Genomic DNA, 16,217 nt, shown 5'->3' with positions numbered 1-16,217 from the left:
AATAATAGTAATAGTTAAAATAGTAATTCTTTAACAGTAGGTAGTACTGGTAGTATAGATACACTCATTATTTCAAACATATTAACTTTTTTCAAAACTATTAATCTGGAAAAGCTAATATAGTTTTTAATGCTTTTATATATTAAAATATATGGTTTGCTCATATGTGGTATTGGTACATGCAATAAGTACCTCACATTTTTTATTTCTATTATTTTTTTAGTTTTTTACCCTTATATTCGTATGAAAAAGTACCTATAACCTTTATTTAATACTTATCTACCCTATACAAACCTACCAATTTATTATTTCAGTCAGTTTACCTCTATTCTTTGTGAAACACGGCAGCTATTATATATAATTCATAATTTTGATATTGATAGAATGTGATAGATATACCTATTTGAAACATTATGTTAAACTAGTGTATATTTCTTGGGCTTATAAAATCAATATATTGTATAGACTTAGAGTACCTATATTTTAATTCAAATACTTATATACCTATCTAATATTATAAGACAAATATTGACACTTATATTGTATTACCTAGATAAATTACCAAATTAAAAATTAGATGTAGTTAGTTATATAAAGTAATAAGTGCGATAAAACAACCATAAAAACAATATATTTTGTTATACCTACTTGTAACATAATTTTCATTTATCTTATTCGCAGTGGCGGCGCTAGGCATGGGCGGTGTGGGCCATTGCCCACGGCCTCGCACCTCAAAGGGCCTCGCGTTCTAAAGGGCTTTATAATTAACCATAGAGAAATATGGGAGAAGTGTCTGTACAAAAGTGTATTGTTTTAAAAAATTCTAAATCTTAATATTTATTAAACAACTGTTGTTACTTAAAAAAATGTTTACTAAAAAAAATTTAAAAAGGTCCTCTTTAAGTGTACTTCGCCCACATATAAATTTTACCTCGCCACGCCATTGCTTATTCGTATCTTTTATACTATACCTAATACCTATATACATAGGCGCAATTTGAGTTTTAAATTTGGGGGAGCTATTATAATTTTCATGCATGTACTGCATGTGTGTATGCTCCTTGAGATATATAATGGTGGAAGGGGATATATACAAACCATTTTGGGGGGAGGGGCTATGAATGATTTTGAGGAGACTTGCCCCCCCCAAGTTCCCTCAAATTGCGCTTATGCCTATATAATCTGGCACATAAAATAAAATAACATACACGTACAGACTATAGGGGAAACATTATCAACGAACATGTTCGAAAACAATGTTCGTCCTATAGTGTGGACCCGGCTTAAGTTGTAATACACAAATACACGGCTTGATTTAAAATATTTATTAATATACCTATTTATGGTATTGTATTTTACATATAAATATATATATATATATATATATAAATACATTTTTTATTAACTTGACATTCATGAATCATTAATATTTTTATAAATAAAAATACGACTGTAAATTAGTTGTTTCCCAATAAATACAGAATTGTGCCCCTATAGATTTTTTTCAGGTTACACGAGTTATGTCCGGTAAATGTTTTTTGTATATGTAAACATGAGTATATTCTCCGATGAAAAAGGTTTTGTGTGGAAAAGAGTGTTCAGGTACTTACACAAGTAACAAGTTCTATACCCTTAAAAATTGTAATGCAATGTACATACCATATGTAGATTTTACTTTTTTACTATCTTTATTATATTTTATAATCGTGAGAAGATATTAAATTGCGCGTAGCAGAGCAAAAGCGAATGTATATGTAGCGAATGTATCCATTGATTAATGACTATTAAGATACCTAACGAATTATTTATTCATTATTTATTTAACATACTTAAATTTTCCACGAGAATAGGAATTATAAGTTACCGCAGTACCGCTTCCATCTCGGCCAAAGTCGGCGGTGAAAAATTCAAAAAATTGGATTATCCGCAAAAAAATAGTCAAATTCTTAAATTTTATTTTTGGTTTGCTATTTCTTAACCTAGATAAAATAGAAATAGAAAATAAATTTATGTTTGGACTAATGTTATGTGATTCCAGTTCTTAAATTTACAACTTATTTAATGGATAACTATATGTTATAAATTATGCCTTATTAGTTATTTCCTTCTCGTGTATGGACAGAATCGTCCAGTTTAATTTAACGCACAACTAACTGTTGTGAAGCATTTCACTCCAAATTTAATTCAATTTTTTCAAGTACACAAATCTAGAAATTTGTCCATTCTCTATTACAATATTATACGTACAAATAAATTACAATTATAATATATTTCACAAAAATATAAAATTGTTTTTTCATATTAATTATTAATAAATTATACTAGGTAATCGTAAAATATTGTATTATTTACTAAAACCTACATACTATTTTTACCAATTTATTCTTATGGGAAATTTAAGTGTAGTATTGGAATTTTATTTACGTTATGTATAAGTATATATTATAATTGAATATTTCGTTATCTTAGTAACAGTTCATTAGTCAATAATCAAGATTGATGAGTACAGTTCTATGGTAGCTTTGCTACTTGCAATTTAATATCACACCATGAGTCATGATTATAAAATATAATAGAGATAGTAAAATCTCTGTTTTACATTGTAATATTGTATCATAATTTGACGAGAATAGAACTTGTGTAGTTCAATGTTTTTTTTTTTTTTTGATAGGATACAACTCGTTAACTGCGAAAAATATGTGTAAGACAAGTATTTCAGCTAATTGAAATAAAATGGTGCTTGTTGTATAGAAAAACGACCTTCACAGTTATAAATTAAAATTATAATTTAGCATTGAATAAAATGTTAACAATATTTTATTTTTTATTATTATAATGAAACAATTAATTAGGTAGGTTAGTAATAACATAATATAATATATATATATTATATATAATTATTAATCATTATAATTTATAAATAATTATTATGCTCTCTAACGATGACTTATTTGTATTTTCCTCATTAATTAAAAATAACTATAAAGTTAAATAAACCTCAATTTTATCTGTGTTACCCTGCTAATTGTAACAGTACTAAGTATTGTGAATATTTATTTTATAGATTATAAAATATTAAATTCTTATAAGTATTTATAATCAATGGTAACAACTAATAAGTATTATATAATACCTATAAGGCTATAACCAATATATAATATATATATTATATATATATAGTATATACCTGTATAAAATATAAATTAAATATGTATATCAAATGATGAAATATTTAAATTCATATATTATACAAGGTCATACAATTATTATTTTCATAAAAACATCACAGTTGTAAAATGTTTTATTTATGAATTAAAATTTTACTAAATTATAATATTATATACTTTTAATAATTATTTACACAAAAGTAAAAATTCCCAGTATTTTATTTTAATAAACGGGAAAAACAAAAAACAGAAATATTTATGTTAAATCAGTTTAAAAACAAAATACAGTAAAAAAAATTGTCATTATAGTGTTTAAACGTTATTTTCTATACATGGTATAATTCACAAAACATTTTGACTCTTTTTGTCAATAGCAAATTATTTTCTAAGTCAAAAATATTGAAAATGTAATAATGGTTCCTCATATGTTGTTATTAATAGAAATTAAAAACAAAGTCCACTAATATTTTTAAAATCATTTGAAGTATGACAATATTTTATTTTGTAGAAAAAAACTAATACAAGGTTCCTCATCATGGTTGTTATACACGCGGAAAATACAAAATATAGAAAATTATATATATAACTAATAACTATATAAGTAGTCACGCCACTCACACTTTTTTTATAGGTATTTGAAGTTTACATTTTCGAAATTCTTTAAAATCATTAAAATTTGCAAATTATTATGTAGTATAAAACTATAAAATTCACATTTTTGATTCAATTTTGAGAATAATTTATCCAAAAATATTTAGAATATTTTTGTTGTAATCCAAAAAATATTAATCATAGAAACATGAATATCGTGTCACTATACTATGTATACCTACTTATCGCTATTTTCTATAGGTATGCAATGAAATTTTCAAAATACTTACATACACATTGCACTAATAAGGTATACTTACACTAACTATAAAGTCAGATTATATTCTATTTAAACTCTTCATTGTATAAAAATAAAATGGATTTCCAGCTTGGGCTACTATAAATTTACACGTACAGAAAAATATGCAACTCCTTCAACTTCCGAGTCGAGCGATAATTTTTAAGTTAATAACAACAATATATGACATAATATGCAGAGGTCGGATTGGAGAATGCGATACCATTATATTTCTCTTTTATTTTTTTTTACTACCTAATGATTTTCATTTATCATCACTACTTATTAATTATTAAATTAAATTATAAAACTTTATCCATCCCTCTTGAATTTAAAAAAGTTAATCGTTTAATGTTTTCATAATTTATAACTCTTGTAGTCTTGTATAAACAATGTTGACTCATTGTTTTATAAAAACATTGTAAATATTCACCATTACGGATACGACAAACAATAATATCAATGCTACTTTTAGAGTCTAAAATGTTGATAATTAGTCGATCTCGTTTTTGTGTGGCGTCCTCCTCTTAAATAATAAATTATAATAAATTATATTTAGTATACTATTTATAGTCGTATAATTAATTATAGTGTATTGCGTATTAATATATTCCTATTATTAGATTAGTATTAATTAAAATAAATTGAAATTGAAATATTCGATTTACCTATTAGTACAAAAAAAATATAAAATAAATAACAAGTAATATTGTAATACCTAGTATCTACAATACACGTGCTAGCAAATTAATTATTGCTAATTAAATACCTAAACCGGCTATACTTATTAAAATTTATAATTAGGATTTAGGGATATTAGGGCCGTGAGTTTGAAGGAAAGTACATTTTTTTAGCTGATTATGAAATGTAACTTTCTAAGTATATAATTTGTAAAAAACAAATAACAAATTATTCATTATTGAAACTTTTATTTTAACATTTTTTATGTTATTTTGTTGTTTTCTAGGTCATATTTTTCTTATTTAGTCCAATTTCCAATTTTTATTTTTAATAAAATTCTGTTAATTAACATATTTTTCTCATAAATTGTTTGTTTTACACGCAAGCTGTATATACGTCAAATTTTTATTTTATAAGATTAAGTTTGATTTGGTTAAGATTCGATGATAAGATAAAGCGATAATTGGTAGATTTATAGCATGGTAATATAGCATATACCTAGTAATATATATCAGTTACGAATTTCCAGATTAAATTGGTTCAAATAATTGAATTTGTAAGCCTTCCGGTATTATCATCTAGTAGGTAGGTACTTATATTTGGCGTTCGATAGTGTACACTGTAGAGTGTAGAGTTAACAAGTCAAGTGTGTTATTAGTAAAATATACTAATATTAATAAGAATATAAAAATTTAAATTGATGTACAAATTTTTTTTACCAATAAAGTGAAAATTTTCTTGAATTTTAAAAATTGTGATTTTCAGTGTATTTAAAAACTATTTTAAATGCATTTTATAATACAATTTTTGACATTTAAGTATATTTTATTGCCTTTTTTTTAAGGTTTATTACTGCATTAATTTAATTTCACATCGCTTTTTATAATAAATTGATATTTAGTACTAAAAGTACTTAACTATCAACCAGTAGGTAGTAACCATCCACTATTCCACTTTATACATCGGTACTAAACTTATTTTACAATGATCTATTTGTTCACTATTTAATATTGTGTAAATTACAGATGTTTTATTGTTCAAGTATTGACGTACAATCGTCAGCGTTTATTACTGTACTACATGAATGATTAAATGATATATTGCAGGTATGTATAAGTATGAGCATATAAACTATGATCGTATTCGTAATAGGTAGGTTACTCTTTGTCTCGTTAGATATTAATTTGTACTACACTGTTGTCTGTTGTGGCTAATGGCTAACGACCTATACTCGATCAGCGATGACTAATCAGTAACCATTATAATGATAATCAAAAACGACAAAACCTTCAATGCCAATTTAGTATTTAGTATTATAATCTGATATTATTACGCAAACCAATAATTATACCTACATCTGTAACCTGTTTTATTGTACAAGTACCTATATAGGTATCAGATATGTAAAAAAAAAATACAGACTGCAATTATTATTATTTTGATATGTCATAAGTAGAAACATCATTTGTATACATATATAAATATTTATATTTGTGCACTGTGCAGTATGTATTATTTAAATTAATGTGTATTGAAATTTGGTAAGTAATATATAATAAACCTACAACTAAAAAGAGGTATAAATGTATATTACAATACAATTAGGGATGCTAATATGTGATTCGTGTTAAATTTCTTAAACATGTAGGACTCTATTCAAGAAATTAGTACTTTGCAACTCACATGTGCTTAAAATTGTTATTAATTCCTGCAAAATATTATACATTATATTACCTACTTAGATAGTACCTAGGTATTATAAATATTATTTTTGTAGAATAATTACATTTCTCATATAAAAACAATTATTAATTTATTACTATTTACTTTTAGTCTGTTGAGTATAATATACTCATTTTATCGTGACATAAATATTAAAGAGTTGTACAATGTGTATATTATATTATATAAGATATAAGTAATGTAATAGTTTATACATTATACTTTACTAAAATGACTAATAAATAAATAACATAAATTCGCACGCCTAGAACAAGACCATCAGAGCACAAAATTTATAAATTTTGAGATATTGCTGCATTCAGATATGGTTTAAATATTTAAAATGAGCCACGTACCTATTATATTTCATTTGGCCACCAAAATTATGTGTCAGTATAGATTTTTTGTTGTGCCTGCACCGAAAGTTTGGTTTGGCGCGGGAAGGCAATTTCCGCGATTATCACACAATATACTATTTTTAATTTTATCCGATTTATAATAAAACTTAAAATAAAAGACTGTTATATTTATGAATTCAAAATTGTTACATTGAATAAAATCTAATTTTTGTATAGTGTATTAGTAATTAGTGTGTTGAATACAAAAAATTAACATTTACATATGGTGGTATACGGTATACACTATACGTCTATACATCATTTCATAATTTGGATATTGGAGCCATAATATTGAATTAAATACGGCCATGTTACAGAATATAGCGTTGGAAATAATTAAAACATTAAAACTGCATAAATACTCATTTTAAACAGAGAGAAAGGTGATAGGTATATCGAGATTTCCATTATACTCAAAGACCCTTTAATTTTTATAAGAAGTTTATGCCAAAAAATAACAAATTTACTTGACAATATTGAAATGTAACTATAATGTAAGTATACCTAATCGTTTTCCGAAATTTAGTATACTAAATTAATTAAAATCAGTCTGTTAGGAGTCCGGTACTCTAGTCATTGGTGAGTGATAAGTGGTAACCCCACACCCACCCACTAATATACCTGTTTATTAACTTAATATATGGTCCAATTAATTATATAATATTTTTAATATTTTTTAAATAACAATAACGGTAGTATACCAACTGAAATGACTGAAATAGTCACATTCTCAGAATATAGTTAATTTAGACTTATTAGTTGTTTAGATACTTCAATGCAAAATAATATGAAAAAGTGAGTAAGAATAACTACTTTACTGCAAATTTTAAATTCAGTAGCTGTCGAGTTACCGTTTACCTCATCATTACCTAGATAACTGCAACGAAATTGTTTATTTTGAATTCAAATAATAACTCAATATAAATCATTATTCATTGCATACGAAAAATTACTCCGAGTGGAAATGGTTTGTCACCTTATATTACTAACTAGTAACTACTATAAGTGAATTTTATTTTGTTTAATATTGCTATTGTAGTAATTTATTTTACTATTACCATTTATTATAAATATCAATGCTATTACTAATCTATACTTTTATATAAATGTATATATATATCACAATATATTTTGGTACCAAATGATAACATCACATCTAATATAGTATACAGAAAAATTTTGAACAATTAAAATAAATATAATATCAAGAAAGACGATCAAATTTTTTAAGTGTTGAACATATATATCACATGACTGTTACTTAGTAACCATTTTTTAATTAATAACTAACTAATAGGTACTAAGTATTTACCTTTGATCTACTGTACGGACAACGCCGGGCGGAACAGTTGTGTAAAGTCGATATGTCAGAGATCTCATCTATATACCAAAATCAGAAAATCAAATATAGTTTTTATCCTCGCGCTAAGGCAATCAAACTTTACACAGATGCATTTTGTATGGGCAACAAAGTGCACGGGGACAGCTATAGCACAGTATAAATAACCAGTCAATAGTTAAAAATTAATCAAAATATTTTGAAAATATTATTGTGTATACTGTATAGTGTATAGTAAAGTATAATACTAAGTATATAACCTACTGTATATTTGGGCGTCGTCTGAGAGCATCTATAGTTATCTACCTATATTATATCGTAGCCCAAGAGCCTAGTGCGTTTGTAATGTTATCGCTAATAATACGTATACAATAATATAACTTTATGATTATTTGCATTTGCACTATAATCCATACTCCATACGTAGGTACCTACATACTATTCGTAAATACGAGTAATATTACCTTCTTAGAAAGTTAGAAATATGAAAAAATTGTTTCAAACTTCGTTATCATTTATGTTACTAAAAAAATTAGATCAGCTGGTTATGAGAAAAAAATTAAGAGATTAAAGATAATATAAAAAAGGTGGGCAAGTGGATATCGCTCTGCTGTATAGTAGAGATGGAGATTGGAGAGTAGGTCACTATAATGGATGTGTTAAATTTGAATGCAATGAAAGGTATCATTGTACACGAAAAACGATTCTGAACGGAGATGATTTGTCAGTCTAGGATATAATTATTAATTAGTAGGATATATATAATTAGAGATGTGGATTTTACGTAAAAAATTTTTTTGGTAATTTATGGTAAAATTGATAAATTTTTATTAAAATTCAATTTATAGTGTACCTGTTAAATTTTTTCACAATATTATTTATACACCATATCACAATAATTCGTATCACGTAACTGTCATTATCATTTTTTTAAAAATCCTGATATGTATTATAATAATCCTAATATCTTGATAAAAAAAATACAAAAACATACAAATAAAGTGGTCACTCAACTGTTGGAGCGGTAAAAAAAAATGTAAATTGTAAATTTTTTTTTGTAAATTTACTTTACCGGTAAAATTTTACATGGTTAATTTACATGACTCACGTCACTAATATATATTATATTATTACCTATAGTATTTAAATTGCAATATAATATCGTAATTACTAATTTTACTCGATTTCGTAAAAAAATCAACTTCATACGTTCATTAGTCATTACATTATTTCAATATTGACGTTAGAATTTTTTTTTACAGTTACTTGAAGGAAAACTTATGGATAACCTTGTATTGGGTTTTTTAACCTTAGATATAAATTACAAAAACTTTATGAATTTTTAACTTCAAAATTCTTTGCAAATTTTCGCGATTTTGACATATTTCGTAAACATTTGAACTTTAAATGCTTATAAAAATAAATTGTGACTAACGATTTTTTATTTTTTTTTTTTTTACTTTGATAAGTCTAACTTATTATAAACCTTGTATTAAATTTTAAAGATTTTTTGGATAACCAATTTTTTCTTATAGTCATTTCAAAAAAAAACTTTAAAAAATCGAAAATTTTAATTGTCTATAAATAGCTTTAAAAAGGTCAAAATACTTTGAAAATTTAATCGTAAATAGATAACGCTAATGTGAATAACATTTGATGAAAATTTCAAGTATTTACAATGATTCGTTTTTGAGTTACAGTAAAATAAAAAAATCGATTTTGTCAAAAACATGATTATGCGTAAAAATTCCCATTTTCCGTCACTTTTTTCGGGTTTTTCTTAACGTTTTTGAAAACTACTGGAAGTTTTTACTTTTGACCCCTCCCTCAAAGTATCAACTAGATAAATTTAACTTTTCAAAGAGGGGCTGAAGTCAAAAATCTTAACATTATTTCTACTCCAAAACGTGATGACCGACATAAAAATAATAAAAAAAAACATACATCATTGTAAAATCAATATATTCCTCACTTCGTTCAGAATCTAAAAATGTAAAGTATATTTTGAAAAAATTAATTCGATATCTACGGCCGTATTAGACATTAGTGTATTGCCCATTAATAGTAAAATAAATTCTTACAAGTTACAATAACAATATACTTATAGTAATATAGGCTGACAGACGGTTTTCGCTTAGATTTGTTTTTATAATTAAATTCAAATTTAACAAATAGGTACAATATGCATTACGTGATTTACTCAATGACGAGGACACTAGATATATACTGTACAGCGAAGCGGTTACTTTACCCTTTATTTTATCTTTGTTAAACAATAATAAATTTGGTATTTTGGGTCAAACCAATAATTATGACGCATTGACACGCGTGTCTATTGATTTTATTTTTTTCTGAATATTGTTTTATACATTTTAGAGTAAAATATCTCGACCTTTTGTTTCCAATAAATTGTATACTTATTATAGGATCTTTATTATAATGTAAGTAATAACATTTTTAAAATATTTGAAAACTATGTTAAAAAAATTGTTCAAAGTACACACGCATATAATTTAAATACATACACCAATAAATTAAAATATGATAATCAATTACCTAATAAAAATGGAGTGATTTGTCAAAGTTTGTTATCATTATAACTACAATGACATTGTTGCAATGGTTTCATTACTTCTATTCTATGTCTACATTGCTAAAATCGTATCTTTTTAAGCTGCTTGTTGTTTTAAAAATAAAATTGTAGATAATTTAGAAGATCGCGTTACAAGTTACAGCACACAATCAAACATATTAAAAGGAAAAAACGTTTATTATAAATTTAAAATTAAATACATTTATTTTCATTAGGTAATAACTAGTATAGTTAAATTAAAAAAGTTTAAAAGTATTTAAATAATAAATACAAATTGAAACACTACACATATTAACATATTTATACTTAAATCGCGTATTTATCGCTGCAGTTGTCATTATATTATGTAATTGTATTGTTTTTAACTGAATGCTACATAATATAATAAGTGGCACAATAATAATAATTGTTGCAATTAAAAGAGTGCAAATGAACAGCAAATAGCAATTATTGTGTATTTATTGTAGAGTATAAGAAATTGTTTCTACTAGATTACAAACAAATAATAGTCGTAAATGAACACAAACCGTGCGAACAGCTGCAATGTGGTAGATATATAGGTATCTGTAGAGCTTACTAAACTTTTAGTAAATGTTGACTGTTTTGGAACATACAAAATAAAAAATAAAAAATTAGACACGTCTTTATAATTAATATGTTTTTATTTTCATAATATATAGTTTTCATAACAAGGTGTAGTCTATGTCTATAACAGAAATTCTCAAACTTTTCACGATACTGTTTCAAAAATGATTAATTTTAGTGACTCGCAAAGTCATAAAATATATGAATGACCTTATTCTTTCATTGTTGATTACTATCTTTGTAATATTTTTTATTCTGACAGCGTCGTAGGTGATACGTGCCACTCGTTCATTGCATTGGTGATTGCCGATTGGTATACACTTGTGATCTTCGCGGATAATGATCAATGATAAAACTATAAATTCGAACATCAATACAAAGCGCCAAAGTCGCAGTCTTGGATGGGGCCAACGGAGATCTTGGCCCGGACCTCGCATATTTGTTAAAATGTTGAGCCCCATGTTAAAAAAAATTATATTTTGAGGCATTTGCCTTCAAAAAATTGCCCCCAGGCCTCGTTTCAACTTAAGGCCGGCTCTGCATCAATGTACAATAATATAGTTACACGAATATAGTGTATCATACTATCATATACTGGTTTTTATATAAAAAACAATTTTTCTTTACTTCGATCATTCAAAAGTGAGCACGTTCTTATAAACCGCGGAAATGAGGATTATAGTTTACATGCATTAATTTTAAAAACAAATCTTTTATGAAATTTAACAATCAATTGGTTAAACTAATAGATAGTTTTTGTTTGTAAAATATTGGTATATAATTTAAATAAAGCATGGATTCAGCGACAGCTCGTGATTCTCGTGTGGTTTATAGTACCTAGTTGGGATAAAAATATTTTATCCCATCATCATCACGACAAAATTATGTATGATGTATAATATATTGTGCATTATTACAGACAACGGTGACGACGATAAGAACGCAAAAAAAAAAAATGAATTCTTGGTACAATTTATTCGTGCCCCGCATCACTGTGTAATAATTTGTGCTGACATTTGATCATGGCACAGCGGATTTGTGCCTGCCGCGCTGTGTCGGTAGTCTAATATCTATACATATGATATAAGTACCTAAACGAGTAAACATTTGTATTTTACGATTTATTGATTTCTTCACTCTTGTAACTCAGTATACCTATAACCGATAACATTTTTTTTATAATTGTCAATAATACTATCTATACGACTGATGACGTTAAAAAAATAATTATAAATAATATGTTAAGTTAAGCTTTTAATTAAAATGTATATTCACTATTTTTAAGGAGTTCAAGATAGGCAACTTACTAAGGACGTGCGTGGCGTGCCGGGTGTATAAATGTGTGCGTAGCAAGTGATTATTAGTGTGTGTAATAATAGAAATAATAGAGCACTTCCACACGACCACATGTTCACGCAAATATCAATAAGCAGTACAAAAATATTAATTATTTTGGTACTTTTTTTTTTCAAAAGTATCAATTTATTGTCAATTGTTTTAAATTACTTAACTATTTATTCGATCAAATTTCTGAAAAAAACATACTTGAATTCGTCGAAATTTGATTAAAAACTATGACTTATATTTTAGATTTTTGAGTGGAGTGATAAATGTATTGATTTTATAATGGCGTGTGTTATTACTGATTACAACTTACAAGGATAACATTTGACATAAGATATGTTATGTGTATTTTAATAGAAATCACAGACTCGATCGGAATTCCTTAAAATGATTATAATAATATAAAAAAATAATTCATTTTATTCATTTTATTCAACATTTTGTCTAAAAATTTGATTGCAAAATAAACACAACTCGTTCACTCGCTCAGTCGCGTGTCGTAGTGTCGTTGACTGAGCTGCTATATAGTTTGCTAGCCATATAAGCTATAGAAGTATAGTCTATAGACACTATCAAATAGCTTATATAGCAATTTTGCTAGCCATGTCGATAACACAAAGCTATAATTTCGCTCACCAGAGTAAAATTGTCAGCAAATAGTGACAAAAGTAAGTAGGTCGTCGACTTTTTTCACGGGTAAGCAGCGAATATTCAAAACGCGGCATGTAAGCTACTATTGCTACTAATCCTATTATATTTAACAAGTTTGATAGCAGCAAGTAGCCTTTATACCTAAAATTTAAATATAATTTATAATACCTAGGTAGGTATTAATATGTATACAGGCGCGTAGTCTAGATTTTTTTTAGGGTGATGTTTTAATTTTGTATTTAATTATAAAAGTATAAGTTACCTATATGGCTGTATGGCTATATATTACTTATATTTTATAACATATGTGAGGCTTTACACACACTCCATTATCAACCTATATCAAATTTAAAACAGAACCATAATATGACAATATTTTATGTATAAAAATCTAAATCATATTCATATAGGTAGTATATAATATATATGTATTTTTTTATTAATACGGTCGATGAGAGATGTTTTAAAATACCCCCAGAGGCATGGGCCCTAGCCATAGGCGTAAATTGAGGGGGACTTAGGGGGGCTTAGCTCTCTACATTTTTTAAATTTTTTCAAGAAATTTAAGGTTATTTATAAGAGAAAATTATAAAATGTAAAACGTACCTAATTCCTAATCAAGATATCCGATAGGTATGTGTTATCTGAACATTTAAGCTTCATGTATGAATTTTGTGTAGTAAATTTGTAATAAAATTAAAATGATTGAGCATTTGAGCTATACTTTATACATAAAATAATTAATTATATAATTAATGTATATACGATAAAAAGTTATGTATTTTACGCCATTTAATAAATAATTTTGAAGTTTTTTGATATACATTTTAATCATTAAATGTTACAATAAAATTGTAAAGTTTAAATGTAGGGGGTGTGGGGGCAAAACCCCTGCGGGCCTGTTCTATGTTTATAATTTTAGCCCCCTCTTCTAACAAGGCAAATTTACGCCTATGGCCTAGCTACTTCACTGAGTCCATTGTATCTATGTATGTATACTTAATTACTAGTGTGTTATGGTAACTACAGACAACAGAAACTTTATCTGCCTGTAGGATATAGTTATAGACAGCAAAGTGTAAGTACTCATACAATCCTTAGTTACTAATTGGCCAAGGTCTTATACTTTTATACACTGCCGTAGTGCCGTCTGCCAGTGCCGTAAAAATTATAGGTAAGGGCCCATAGCAAATAGCCGTTAATTTTATTTTTTTTTAATTTAATTTTATTTGTTTCATAATATTATTGTATTATTATTAAGGCTATTAACTTCTAGGAGTCTGCATGTTTTTAAATAATCATTAAAAACATGGTTAAATAATATAGAAATTTGTTACATAGCAATACGAGTTTATATTTAAAATTTATAGTTGCATATTTTACATATTCGACCATTTTTCATTTATAAGTGCATATTTGACCATTTTTCATTTTATAAGTGCATATTTCATAATTATTTATATAAATGAGTAAGTTTTTAATTTCCAACTTAAAAAAAATATCTAATAGCTCAATTTTCAAGGTAATTAGTACTATATTAAAAATATAAAAATGTATTAAATTTAAGTTGTTTTTTAAAAAAAATTAAAAAATTAAATTTTAGACTAAAACTTGATGTAAAATGAAAACAAATCTGAAAAAAGGAAAATAATTATCTCAGATAATTAATCAAATTTTTCTATTTATAATATCTACAAATATTATTATTATTTATTACAAACATACTTTTTTTAAATGAATATTTTAACAGCATATTTAGAGATTCTTTAGGGCATAAATGCATGCATATTTTAAGGTTTTTTTAGGGCATGAATTTCCTAGCTATAATTATTATCTTGTATTTAAGTTCATATAACAAAATTTAAAAGTCTGGTCCGTTTTACTTGGAATTGTTTATCTAAATATTGGGAAAAATGCTAAGTCTAGAGTGAGTAAGTAACATAAATAGATATGTTGATTATTATAAAAAATAGATTTAAAGGATTAAAAGTAATCGCAACGATTACTTTACATCCACAAATGGCACAAATACTATCCTTTTTAAGAAGTAAAAATTCCCATAATGTGAAGTCAGTCCGACTTTTTTATGTATCTCAAGAAAGAGGGGCCCATATACATTTGTTTATACCTGGGTCTTTGACACTCGAGTTACGGCACTGTACACTGCCACACATTTGTTTGTCTATATTTAGAACAATTATTATAGTAGGTATATCTAAAATCGTGGTATAGGTTTATTAAATAGATATACGTATAAAGTTTATGTTTATACTATAACATATTATAATATATAGACTATACACGCGCTCGGGTTGTTTCAAGGTGTAAATAATACGCGTTTCCTTAAAACTCAACCTTGCAAAAATGCAAACTATTTGAAAAAATACGATTAGCGTATCATCATAATTTATGTCATTACTCATTATTTTATGCACTAGCCACTAGGCATATTTAATAGATGTCTAGATGTTACGTTGTAGCCTGTAATAGTAATATAGTATACTATATTGTGTTACTATGTTAGATGACAATTTATTAAATCATTGCAATAATAATAGTTAATAGGTTGTCGTCGTTATTGACTTGTCGTAAAAGGCTGAAATGCCGAATATCCGAAGATCAAGTAATGCACGTGATGTACAGACTGTATACAGTAACTAGTATGAAGTGTATTATTGTTATGGATTATGAGGAGTTTAGTAGGTATTAATTATTAAGGTCGACTACTATACCATAGAAACAGTATAATAGCAGTTGTTGCTGTAACTGTATAATATTATGTATAAACAGCTGCATAACAAAAAATATACTACCTCAAAATAAAAATTTTTGTCAAATGCGTAAATTA

This window comes from Rhopalosiphum padi, chromosome 3 (genome assembly GCF_020882245.1).
Source record: "Rhopalosiphum padi isolate XX-2018 chromosome 3, ASM2088224v1, whole genome shotgun sequence".
In the NCBI taxonomy this organism is placed as follows: Eukaryota; Metazoa; Arthropoda; class Insecta; order Hemiptera; family Aphididae; genus Rhopalosiphum; species Rhopalosiphum padi.
The sequence above is the reverse complement of the archived record's forward strand: the minus strand, read 5'-3'. Positions refer to the sequence as shown.